Below are 13,629 nucleotides of genomic sequence, written 5' to 3' on the forward strand. Positions count from 1 at the left end.
ATTTTCCTCTTAGCACTGCTTTCATTGTATCCCATAGATTTTGGTATGATGTGTCATCATTTTCATTAAATTCTAAAAAGTTTTTAATTTCCTTCTTTATTTCTTCCCTTACCTGATTATCAAGGAGTAGGGTGTTGTTCAATTTCCATATGAATGTGGGCTTTCCATTCTCTTTGTCATTTTTGAAGACCAGCCTTAGACCATGGTGATCTGACAGGATGCAGGGAATTACTTCAATTTTCTTATATCTGTTGAGGCCTGTCTTGTGCCCAATTATATGGTCTATTTTGGAGAAGGTATCATGAGGTGCTAGAAAAAGGTATATTCTTTTGCTTTAGGGTGAAATGTTCTATAGATATCTGTTAAGTCCATTTGGTTCATAACTTCTGTGAGTTTTACTGTATCTCTATTTAGTTTCTGTTTCCATGATTTATCCATTGCTGAGAGTGGGGTGTTGAAGTCTCCCACTATTATTATGTGAGGTGCAATGTGTGTTTTGAGCTTTAGTAAGGTTTCTTTTATGTAAGTCGACGCTCTTGTATTTGGCGCATAGATATTCAGAATTGAGAGTTCATGTTGGTTGACTTTTCCTTTGACAAGTATGAAATGACCTTCCTTATCCTTTTTGATAGTTTTAAGTTGAAAGTCGATTTTATTCGATATTAGGATGGCTACTCCCGCTTGTTTCTTAGGACCATTTGCTTGAAAAATTGTTTTCCAACCTTTTACTCTAAGGTAGTGTCTGTCTTTGTCACTGAGGTGGGTTTCCTGTAAGCAGCAAAAAGCTGGGTCCTGTTTGCGTATCCAGTCCGTTAGCCTATGCCTTTTTATTGGGGAATTGAGTCCATTGATGTTAAGAGATATTAAGGAGAGGGTGTTGTTGCTTCCTGTCATTTTTGCTAATAATGGAGACATCGTTTGTGTGGTTATCTTCTTTTGGGTTTGATGGAAAAGGATTATTTTCTTGCTCTTTCTAGGGTATGATTGCCCTCCTTGTATTGGATCTTTCCTGCTATTATCCTTTGTAGAGCTGGATTTGTGGGAAGATACTGTGCAAATTCAGTTTTGTCATGAAATATCTTAGTTTCTCCATCTATGGTAATTGAGAGTTTTGCTGGGTAAAGAAGCTTGGGCTGGCATTTATGTTCTCTTAGGGTTTGTATGATATTTGTCCAGGATCTTCTGGCTTTTATAGTATCTGGTGAGAAGTCAGGTGTAATTCTGATAGGTTTGCCTTTATATGTTATTTGGCCTTTTTCCCTAACTGCTTTTAAAATTCTTTCTTTGTTTTGTACATTTTGTGTCTTGATTATTATGTGACGGGAGGTGTTTCTTTTTTGATCTAGTCTGTTTGGCGTTCTGTAGGCTTCTTGTGTGATTATGGGCATCTCATTCCTTAGGTTAGGGAAGTTTTCCTCAATAATTTTGTTGAAGATATTTACTGGCCCTTTAAGTTGGGAATCTTCACTCTCATCTATACCTATTATCCTTAGGTTTGGTCTTCTCATTGTGTCCTGGATTTCCTGGATATTTTGAGATAACAACTTTTTGCATTTTGCATTTTCTTTGATAGTTGTGTCGATATTTTCTAAGGTATCTTCTGCACCTGAGATTCTTTCTTCTATTTCTTGTATTCTGTTGGTGATGCTTGTGTCTATGACTCCTGATTTCTTTCTTAGGTTTTCTATCTCCAGGATAGTCTCCCTTTGTGCTTTCTTTATTGTTTCCACTTCCATTTTTATGTCCTGGATGGTTTTGTTCAATTCCTTCATCTGTTTGTTTGTGTTTTCTTGTAATTCTTTAAAGGATTTTTGTGTTTCTTTAAGGACTTCATCCTGTTTTCCTGTGTTCTCCTCAAGTTTTTTGATAGTGTTATTTACTTCTTTCTTGAAGTCCTCTAGCATCATCATTAGAAGTGATTTTAGATCTGGTTCTTGTTTTCCTGGTGATAAGGGGAGTTCAGGACTTTCTAATGTGGGAGAACTAGGTTCTGATACTGGCAAGTACCTTGGGTTGCTGGTGCTTGTGTTCTTGCGCTTGCCTTTCGCCATCTGGATCGCCTTTGTGCTATCAGTGCTGTCTCTGACTGGGGCCTGTCTTTCCTATTATCTAGGTTGTGTCAGAACTGTTTGGGATGAGTTTTGCTGCTTGAGTTAGAGCTGAGGCCCAAGATGTGCTCAGTGTTCAGGTGGAAACCGGAAGGGGCCTGGGCTCCGGGTCAGGAGAGGATTCCTGGGTCTCAGTGAGTCCCAGTGGGTCCCAGTGGGTCCCAGTTGCTCCCTGATTGGAGGCAAGAACTGCCACCTCCTAGCCTAAGAAATTGCTTGGCACAGAGGTCCTGTGAGCCCCGCTTCCTCTTGATTCTGCGAGATTGGGTGCAGAGCTGCCTCCCGGGATCTGTGAGTGCTCGGGCCCAGACCGGATGGAGCCCGCCCCGGGCCAGGAGCGAATTTCTGGGTCCCAGTGGGTCCTAGCTGCTCCCTGTTTGGGGGCAAGCACTGCCACCTCCTAGCCCAAGACCTTGCTTGGTACAGAGGTCCTGCGAGCCCCGCTTCCTCTGGAATCTGCGAGATTGGGTGCAGAGCTGCCTCCCGGGATCTGTGAGTGCTCGGGCCCAAACCGGATGGACCCCGCCCCGGGCCAGGAGCGAATTCCTGGGTCCCAGTGGGTCCCGGTTGCTCCTTGTTTGGGGAGAGTGTTGCTTTTACCTTACCTGGGATGCTGCGTGAGTTCAAGCTCCTGGGAGTCCCTGTTTCTCTCGGTTTTCTGGGGTTGAGTACGGAGCTGCCGCCTGCGACCTACTCTATGCTGGGGCCCAAACCGGAAGTTATTTTTCCTTTTATTGACATATATTTTTCTCACATATTACATCATAAGTACAGTTTCCCCTCCCTCTGGTCCTCCCAGTTCTTCCCCACGCCCCCTCTCATGCAGATCTACCCCTTTCTGTCTCTCATTAGAAACAAACAGGCATATGAGGGATAATAATAAAATTAGATAAAACAAAAACTTACACATTGGAATAAGACAAAATAAACAAACAGAAGGAAAAAGCCCAAGAAAATGCACAAGAAACAGATACAGATGCAGAGACCCATTCATTTGCACAGTCAGGAATTCCATAAAAACCTTAAACTGGAAGTCATAACATAGATAAAGGACCTGTAGGGTAAAAAGAGAAAAGGAAAGCTATGCAAAATAAAAAACAAAATAAAAAGATTTTTTTAAAAGAGGAAAAATGTTGATATGACATTATGAAACAAGGAACTTCCAAAAATGTTGTTGAGTTTATTTTCTGTTGGCTATCTACTACAAGAATTTGAATGTTTCCCTGGGGGGCTTTTGGCCAACAACTCAATTAGATGTAACCTAATCCCAATATTGGAAACATCATTTTGGTGACTGAAGTGGAAACTTAAGAATTCTTTGGAAAGTCAGTTGGATGGTGTTTTGCTGGTGCAAACACATGAAGGAATGTTTACGTAAAGTGGACACAGGTGTGAAAGCTAAGGCAGACATATGAAGGAACGTTTTGCTGAAGCAGACACAAGAGAGAGGACATTCTGCTACAGCAAACACATGAAATGACATGTGATGAAAGATTCCTTGCTAACAACGTGCATGTATTCATCTGCCTTACATTGTGTAGTTGAGCTGCTTTTGTCAGAACTCCATAGAAAAAAAATGCATCAAAAATCTTCTGGTGGTATGCTGCAGTTTCTTGCCACTTCCGGGGACTTAGGCTGATTGGGTGCACATGTTGAGGCAAGACCCTTGCTGGGGCAAGGCATATGGAGGACACATGATGTTTGGAGGGTATAAATAAGACTCCATGTAGTGATGGAGACAGAGCTTGGCCTGTTAGTACAGTTGCCTGTGCAACAATGTGGGTCTCTCGTCTTCACTAATCTTGGCTTCCCTGAGAGAGGTACAGCTGAGAACTTCACTTGGTATCCATGCTGGTCCCTCCTACTTACTCAAGCTGAAGCTGAAGCCAGGCTCTCTCTGCTAGGTCATATCACCGCTGTTGCTAATCCGATTCTACTGAATTGGACTGCTAGTGTATCTGTGAGATGTTTGCAAGTGGATCGAGCTGCAGCTGCATGCTAACCTGTGAACTGAACTGCCAATTTCCAGATAACACAGAAGGGAGTTACTCCAAAGAACCTTTCTAAACAGGTCCACTTTCCCTGTATCCTTTCTTTTCCACTATCTCTGGTGGGTGGTAGGTTACAAGGAAGGTTAAAGCATTTAAGAACCATCATTATAAATAAGAGTAAAAAAAAATTAAATTTACCAGAGATGACCCATTGGTGCTCTATCTGCCAGGTTATTTGGTGATGTCCTTTGGATAGAGCCTTTATATACACATATATTTTTAGAAAGCAGCTACTTTATTGTTTGCATACTACTACTCAAATACCCCTTAACTTTAGCTGCCTCTCTCTGTAGTCCCTCCCACTTTCCTCATATTTTCTCCCTTATTTCCTCCTTCCCTCCCCCTTTCCATTTAATCCTCCCATTCCTGGCCTCAACATCCATCCATAACGATCCTACTTCCCTGTCCTAGGGAGAGCTATATGTCACCAGTCCCTTATTCTATTCCCTTGCCCCTGTGGTTCTATGGATCACATCTTGACACTTCTCACTCGGGATGATTTTTTTTCCCAATAAATTAAGATTATTTCTATTTGTGTATCTGTCCATTCAGTTCTCTGCCAGAGGATGACCACTTGGTGACTTCTATCATCATAGCTTAGCTAGAGCAGTTTCAGAAGTTCATATAAATTAAATATTTGTGTGTTAGGTTTCTATTACTCAACACACAGTTTTAAAAGTCATTCATTTAATCAAGTATATCAGTGGTGCAGTTCTTTTTATTTCCTAGGTATTCTTTTAGTTTTCATAATATTACCTTTGAGACAAGGTCTCATAATCTGGCTCAGTACTCACTATACAGTGCAGGCTGGCCTCACACACATCGGAATCCTACCTCAGCCCAATGAATGCTGAAGCATATTTGACTTAGTTTTATATTATTTGGGGGAATTTTTTTACATAGTTTTTATTGAAAATCCTTTTTCACTAGAATATATTCTGATTATGGTTTCACTTTCTCTAACTCTGAGATCTTTTCTAACTCCCCACCCACTCAATGCCATGCCCATTCATTCTCTTCATTCTCTCTCTCACTCACACTCTCTTTCTCTCTCTCAAGTTAACAGCAAAATCAACAAAACAGTATAAAAATTATTAAAAGAGGAATCTCAAGAAACACACACACAACTCATAAAAACACAAAATTGGAAACCATAATATACAAGCAAAATATCAGTAAGACAAAAATAACCAAATAAAGCAATATGAGACAAAAAAGTCCCCCAAATTCCCTTGAGTTTTTTTGAGTTGGCTATCTACTGCTAGCCATGGGGCCTGCCCTGAAAGTTGGTTAACCAGTAAGACTTCATTGAAAAAAAATAATTTTTTCTTTGCCATGGACAGATATCAATTAGAAATAGCTTCTTTTTTAATTTACAAAGTTGGGCCAGGAAGTGATCATGAAACCCAAAAGATCATCAAGGAACTTGTTCTTGATGTCATTGCATTAGGGTCTCTTGATTTCAAGCTCTAACTTGGGCTCTCCACCAACCCTGACTCAGCAGGACAGGAAGGTGGAGCATCCCTGAGCCCTCATTAGGATAGGGTTTTATAGGGAATGGTAAGCAAGCAAGGGGGTTTAAGCCAACAGAAGGGTGCTTTGAAGCAAAACCATGAGCAATTACAGACAGTTTGAAAGTACATCTGAAACAATCAGACTAATCTTTGATTGGCTGTTCTAGGAAGTAACTCTGGGGTATGGGCCAAGGACAAGCCATGGAGTCCTTCCCGGTACTTGGGTATAGCTTGGGTTCAGCTGTGGGTCAAATTCTCATGCACATTTTCTTTTAAGACAGCGGCCAGTCCCAAGATGGAGTAGGTTTGGCCTGTCAACAGTAATTGCACATATTTATGGGATACAATGTGTTGTTTCAATATGTATACACTGTGAAATGATTAAATCAGAATAATCAGGTTATCTGTCACTTCAAATATTTCTCACCTCTTAAAACTGAGAACATTTAAAATCCTCTGCTAGGAGCTTGGCATGGCAGCTCATGCCTGTAGTTCTAGAAATCATAAAGCCGAACAGAAGGGTTCCAGTGAGTTTAAAGCAAGCCTGTGGTACAATCTGTGATCATACCTCAATACCCTCAAATCTTCTTTTAGCTATTTTGAAATATACAGGACTCTTAACTATATTTCCTGTATTTTGCATCAAAACACTCAGATTTAGTCCTCTCATTGAACAAACTTTGCACTTATTGACCATCTTTTCTTCTTTACCTCTTCCTATCCCATCCTAGCTTCTAATAACCTCCATATCACTCTATTTTCATGAGTTCAACTTTTCAGATTTTCATAGAATCAAGATAATACAGTATTTGTCTGTTGGTGCCTAGTTTATTATAAGTAAATTCAAAATTTTACCTAAATCTACCAACAGTTTCACAAATGATAAAATTCCTTGCACTCATCCATTCATTCATTCGTTATGCTGGAGATCAAATTCGGGGCTCATACATGCTGGACATTCGATGACTGAGCTATAGCCCAGAACCTTGCTTAATATTAAAAGATGAACAGTATTTAATTGTTTATATATGCTAAATTTTTGAAAATTAAGGGTGGTCCCTTAGTTTGTTTTTATATCTTACCTATTATAAAAATAATAATGTTGTAATTAACAAAAAAGTGTAGTTGTCCTTTGGCATTATTTATTTCTTTTCATTGCTGAGTAAGACTCAGCTATGTGAGTGTAACAAAGTTAATTTTTAATCCATTTATCTATTGATTTATATTTGGATTATTTTCAGGTTGGGATTTTACGAATGAAGTTTTCTTGAAGATTCTTGCATAGTTCTTTCTGGGGACATGTGGTTTTTTTCAGATTATAAATAGTTAGGGCTAGATTTTGGGGGTCAAAAGATGGGTCCCTGTTTGCCCTTTGCATTTCCAAAGTGTTTATACAGTTTATATCCTCGCTGTATTCTCACATGCCCTTGACATTGTGTTTTACATATATAAAGATTAGATGATATCCAGCTGATGACACATTGATTTATTACCTGCAAAATCAACATAGCCAGGGCGAGAGAAGTAGACTGTAGTAAAAGACCCCTCCCATTTGACCTGGACACATTTCCAGATCTGCTGTCACACTCTACTGCTAGTCACACTGAGGCTGTAGTACTATGACTAGCACCATACTCTATTCAGTAACTGAGATACCGTCTATCTTAAATTTGCTTCTATACCTAATGTTGCTACAAACATTGATTCAAACATATGATATATAAATAATAAGTAATCAGAATCTAACTGCAGTTCCAATTTCAACATATTCTCTATAAAATTCCTCACCAAAGGCCTTGAAATTCCCTGCTGAAATGAAACCTATGAATTTGACACCACAGAGAAAGCTAATAGATCAAGTGAAAATTACAAAAGGCTCCTGCTATGTGTTTCTCAACATACCAGCTGCTCACATCATGACTTTTAATCAGATTTTGTAATCAGTGACTATGCTTTGTCCTTATCTGTAAAATGAGTGTATCAATTTGCAGGCAGCAGGGTCAAAGTATTTGATAATATATTTTTTCCCAAACTCTCTTGAAAAATATATCCTTTAAAACACTGTCATTACTAATTTTTTGCTGTTTTTTAATTAATTTATTTACAATCCAGCCATTGCCCCCCCATTCCTCCTCTCACAATTCCTCACCCCATTTCTCCTCCCCTCATCCCTGAGAGGATGCTCCCCCACCACCAGCTCTTTCCCTCTCCCTGGAGACTCAAGTCTTTGGAGGACTTGACACCTCTTCTCCCACTGAGATCAGACCAGGCAGTCATCGGCTATATATGTATTGGAGACCTAGGACAAGATCAGACATGCTTCCTGCTTGGTGGATTTGTGTCTGGGAGCTCTCAGGGGTCCGGGTTAGTTGAGACTGCTGGTCTACCTATGGAGTCACCCTCCTCATCTGCTTCTTCTATCCTTCCCCTAATTCAACCATAGAGTTCCTGACTTCAGTCCAATGATTGCATGTAAGTAGCTGTGTCTGTCTCAGTCAGCTGCTTGTTCGGTCTCTCAGAGGGCAGCTATGCTAGGTTTCTGTCTGTAAGCATACCATAGTATTACTAAAAGTGTCAGGCCTTGGTGTCTCTCATGAAGTGTATCCCCAGTTGGATTTGCCACTGGTCCTCCTTTCCCTCAGTCTCTTTTCCATCTTTATCCCTGCATCTCTTTTATACAAGAACAATTCTGGGTCAGAAATTTTGACTATGGGTTGGTAACCCTGTCCTTCCACTTGAGGCCTGTCTATTTTCTGGAGGTAAACTCTTCAAGTTTCCTCTCCACTCTGTTGGGCATTTCATGTAAGGTCAATCTCATTGAGTCCTGAGAGTCACCTCCCAGGTCTCTGCTACATTCTAGAGGGTCTCCCTACCTTCCACCCTCTGAGGCTGTATATTTCCATTTATTCTGCTGGCCTTCTTGGCTTCTCTACTGTCCTCCAACACCACCTCTTACCTGATCCTGTTTGCCTTTTCCTCTCCCTCTCTCTCTCTCCCCTTGTCTGCCCAAATCCCTCCCTCCTTCTGCCTCCCATGGTTATTTTCTTCCTCCTACTAAGTGGGATTGAAGCATCTTCATTTGGCATTCCTGCTTGTTGAGGTTCTTAAATTTTGTGGGTTGTATCCCAGGTATTCTGTACCTTTTAGCCAATACCTAGTTATTAGTGTGTTTATACCATATATGTTCGTTTGGGTCTGGGTTACCTCACTCAGGACAATATTTTCTAGTTCTATCCTCCATACCAGAGGGACACATGCTCCACAATGTTCATAGTGGCATTATTTATAATATCCAGAAGTTGGAAACAACCTAGATGTCCCACAACAGAAGAGTAGATACAGAAAATGTGGTACATTCACACAATGGAATACTATTCAGCTATTAAAAACAATGACTTCACAAAAAAATGTGGGCAAATGAATGGAACTATTTTTTAACATTCATTTACATCCTAACATCAGTCACCCTCTCCTCCCAGTCCCTTCCTCACAGTTCCTCCCATCATTCCCTCTCCCCTTATCCTGTGAGAAGGGAGATACCCCTGGGCATTGCCCCCAATCCCCTATCCACCTCCACTCCCACCCCTAGCACATCAACTCACAGCAGGATTAGGCACATTCTCTCCCACTGAGGCCAAAGAAAATGGCCCAGATAGGGGAATGGGATCCACAGATAGGCAACAAATTCAGAGACAGCCACTGCTCCAGTTGCTGAGGGACCTATATGAAAACCAAGCTGTACCTCTGCTACTGGCTGGGGGTGGGGGCACTAGGTCCATCCTGTGCTCTTTGGTTGGTGGTTCAGTCTCTGTGGATTGTCATTGCTTTTCATCACATTGCAGTTATACTTTAATTTTGTTTTAAATAATCACCAAATGAATCAATTTTAAAAGTGAGAATCCATTGCATTCCCTCTTCTAGTTATCCTAAAGTTTCCCCCTTATCCAAATAACACTTATGAAGCTCATAGCTCATAAAAGTAATGTCCATTCACTAAATTTCTTCTTTCCTCTAAGCGATGACAAGGTTGCTGGTGTAGCATATTCTTCTCAGAATATAGTCCAAAGCTTCCTTGGATTAAATAATAAACAACTGAAAGGAGATACAAGAGAGAAATTAAGCAATGGAGAAAGGAGTGATGTTCTTTCTTCAGGTGAGATTTAACACACCATAGTAACCACCACTGTTGCATACAGCAATGCTTTTCCAGTACACTACTGAAGAGAACTTTACCTCAGGGACACTGGTGTCTTAGCACATTATGTGAACCCTTTTTCAGTACAGTCCATGATGTTAAGGAACATAGTCATGTACCTAACCAAGCTCTCTGTGTACCCATAAGCAGTTACCACCTCCCATCTATCGCCAGGATTCATTTTTGTTTCAAATTATAAGTTGTGAGAGCTGTGAGTATAATACTGTGGATTCAGTGTTCTAGAGACTTCTGTGCTAGAGAATTTGGGACACAGTATTGCAAATCATTTGAGGTCTTCAAATACTTTTAGCTTTCCATTCTGAAGAAACATACTGACACTCTGAAATCATTTCTGTTTTTATTTGTGAGTCTAGGCATCTGAAGAAATGGGATTTTGCTGTGCTAATTTTATGTCTACTTGACAAAGGTTAGAGTCATCTAAGAGGAGGGAATCCCGATTGAGAAACCTCCATAAGACTGGGCTGTAGGCAAGCCTTTAAAACATTTTCTTAGTGATTGATGTGTAGCTTGACTTAGGCTACTTCAAGGGTTCTTTTTTTCTTCCTCCCTTCTTCACCCTTTCAAACACCTGACAAGAGAAAAAGGAAAGAAGAGAAAGGAGGCAATATTATTATTAGACTACTTCCTGCTGACTAGGGCATTGAGGTCCTCAGGGCAAGTTTGATCTTTGCCTCAGGACATCTAATTTCTTCTTGTTATTCCTTTTTTGTACACAATAGACAAACAGACACAGTACACAAACTGCAACCAATAGCAACTAACAACTAACCAACAACCCACCCCACTTCTCAGGGGGCCTAGCATTTATATACCCTCTGAAAATTCCCCAGAATTCCAAATATCACACAATCGCAAAAACTATCAGCAGCTGGCAAAATCACACCCCTGCTAGAGCATGAAGAAAATCATAGTCAGCTGCTGCAGACAGCCTGAAGCAGTGCCATATCCCACACCTGGGATTAAAAAGAAATCATATTCTCATAATATTTCTGCATTTTTATAGATACCAAAACTCCCCAATTATAACTACATTGATATGGGAGGGCCCAGCCCATTTTGGTTGGAGTCATCCCTGGGCTTCTGGTTCTGTGTTCTAAAAGAAAGCACGATGAGCAAGGCAGTAAGCAGCACCCCTCCATGGCCTCTACGTTAGCTCTTATATACAAGTTCCTTCCCTATCTGAATTCTCGTCATAACTTTTTTCAACATGGACTGTGAATATGGAACTGTAATAAACTCCTTCCTCCCCTCCCCCAACCTCTAACTTGATTTTTGGTGATGGTTTTCATCATAGCAATAAACTCAAATGTAGACATCTGCTGAGTAATCAAATTAAATAAACATGAATGATGAAATGTGACCAGAAATTATATATGTCACTTCTCAATGGAAACTTAAGGAGCCAACATCAAATTAGCTGTTAAGTCCCACTGCCCCAAGTGAACAAGAAGTGTGTGCAGACAAGAGACAACATCAGTTTAGATATCCATGTGCAAACAATAAATTTTTAACCATACATAATGAATACAGTATAAGCAATAACTTTACTTTTATGATTCTGGGATAGAAATCCCAGTCACTGTGCTTGCTTCACCCTAATCATGGTCCCAAGCAAGGACTAAATACTTGTATTAATACAGTTAAATTTCAAGGAGCTTATTTTTCACCACAGCACTCTGTAGTCTGATTAGATGGACAAAAACTCATCCATTAAACTGCGATGAGGATAATATATAAACTACAGCCCTGATGTTTATAAAATAGGCCTGGGCTTTTCCTTACCTAGAAACTTCTGCTCCAAAATCACTTTTTTTATTTGTTTAATTTTTTGTTGTTTTTCAAATATGTATAAAGAACCAGTGCTTATTATTGATGTGGAATTCCATGAATCTTAGAATGGTCTCAAACTTAGTATGTAAACAAGTATGAAGTTGATCCTCTTATTTCTATTTGACAAGTGCCAAGATGATAGGCATGGATCACCACACCTCATCATGCTCAGCACGACTTGATACTGTAAAACTGACTGGGCCAGCAAGGCAGTGAAGAAATGAAAGATGCACACATAGAAAAGCTGGGGTCAGGTGGACCATGGGTACTATGATGGAGCCATACCAACTACCACATCAACCTAGAACCTCAGTGTGTTTCCTATGTATACCACAGGGTGTGGGGAATGTTAACTAGTCTCAGTAGGAGGTGTCTGCAGACCAACAGTCTAGAAATATCCAAAAGAGGAAGCTATAGTTGCTAGTTTTTTGCACATATTCATCAATCATTCATAAAAACTCATATTTGCACACTGTCAGTGTTCACATTCCAACCAAAGGATTTGCTTATTTATTTATTTACTTTTTTATTATTTTCATGATCTTTATGGGCAAGAGTTTGCCATTCTCATGGGTTTGATGGTTTGCATGTTTGACATGGCCATGACCATGTCAACAATACACATATCTCTCTCTCTCTCACACACACACACACACACACACACACCCGACTTCATCCACTCTTTGCACATTTACTCAGGGCTTCCTTGCTGCTCCTCGACACCTGCTTCATGCAGTGCTGGTTATGAAATGCTGTGGGCTTTATGTATTGTAGGCAAACACTACCAAGTGAGTTGCATTACATGCCCTTGTTTGTATTTTGAGGCATGAAATTTTAGTAAGTGGATCCATACTGAGGATTCCAACTAAATCAATTTTCAAATATTCACTTGTGGACTAGGCATGACCCAAGCACTTAAAAGCAAGCAAATTAGTGATATAATTGCTTTTTTTCTGATAGTAGTGTGGTTGAAAATAAGCAGAAATCAAGGAGTTAAACAGACTGCTGAAAACTATGTCAGATGCTTAATCTGCCTTTCAGGGCCCATGAAAAATAGTAAAATTTCATACACAAAAACACCTCCCCAACAAATTGCCTCCTTGGGTTAAGTCAAGCTGTTCATATCCACAGTGATAAATCTAAGTAACTCTGTCAGCATAACACAGAAAGTCTGTAATGGTCTTTATTATAGCACTTTAGATGCCTGCTTAAAAGTATTCCATTTATCTTTCAAATAATCACCTAGTTAAGGAGCATATGCTATAAAAATGATTTCTTTGGAATGCCATCATCATGATGAGACTTCAGATATTTTCTTAAAAATCAAAGTAAATTTCCCATTGCTACAAGCCTTTAGATGCCACCTGTCATTAAGATGACTGGCATATTATATAGCCTTATGCTGGGAAATTGTCCAGGTGACTGGAGAGTGGGCCTAATAAAGCTAGCACAGAGCTTATGCCCAGGTGGGCCACTTAGCTTCATGCTGAGAAAAATCTTTCATAACCATGAGCTATACTCACAATTGTAATCTCAATACAAATTCTGTCAAATTAGTCACAAAGGAGTCTGGATAAGCATGTATACAGCTCCCTAATATTCATTACTGCTAATAGAAAAATAAGTCCTAACACCAACTTTTACTGGCTATATCATCTCTCCATGGTATTGCCTACTATCATGATATGTCTCAAATACACTTTTCCCTAACACACTACTCTAAAACAGTAAATACTCACAAAGGACCTTCAATTCTTCTCCGTATTTTGGATAGTTGTATTAAAATTACTATGCCAGTTGAGTTCCTTTCCCTGAACTTTGGACCTTCTAATAACTTTGCTATAAGACAACTTCTCTTGGATGATTCAGGACACACAGGACACAAAGGCTCAACTTAATCGCAGCATATA

This window comes from Grammomys surdaster, unplaced genomic scaffold (assembly GCF_004785775.1).
Source record: "Grammomys surdaster isolate TR1022 unplaced genomic scaffold, NIH_TR_1.0 148, whole genome shotgun sequence".
NCBI classification, from domain to species: Eukaryota; Metazoa; Chordata; class Mammalia; order Rodentia; family Muridae; genus Grammomys; species Grammomys surdaster.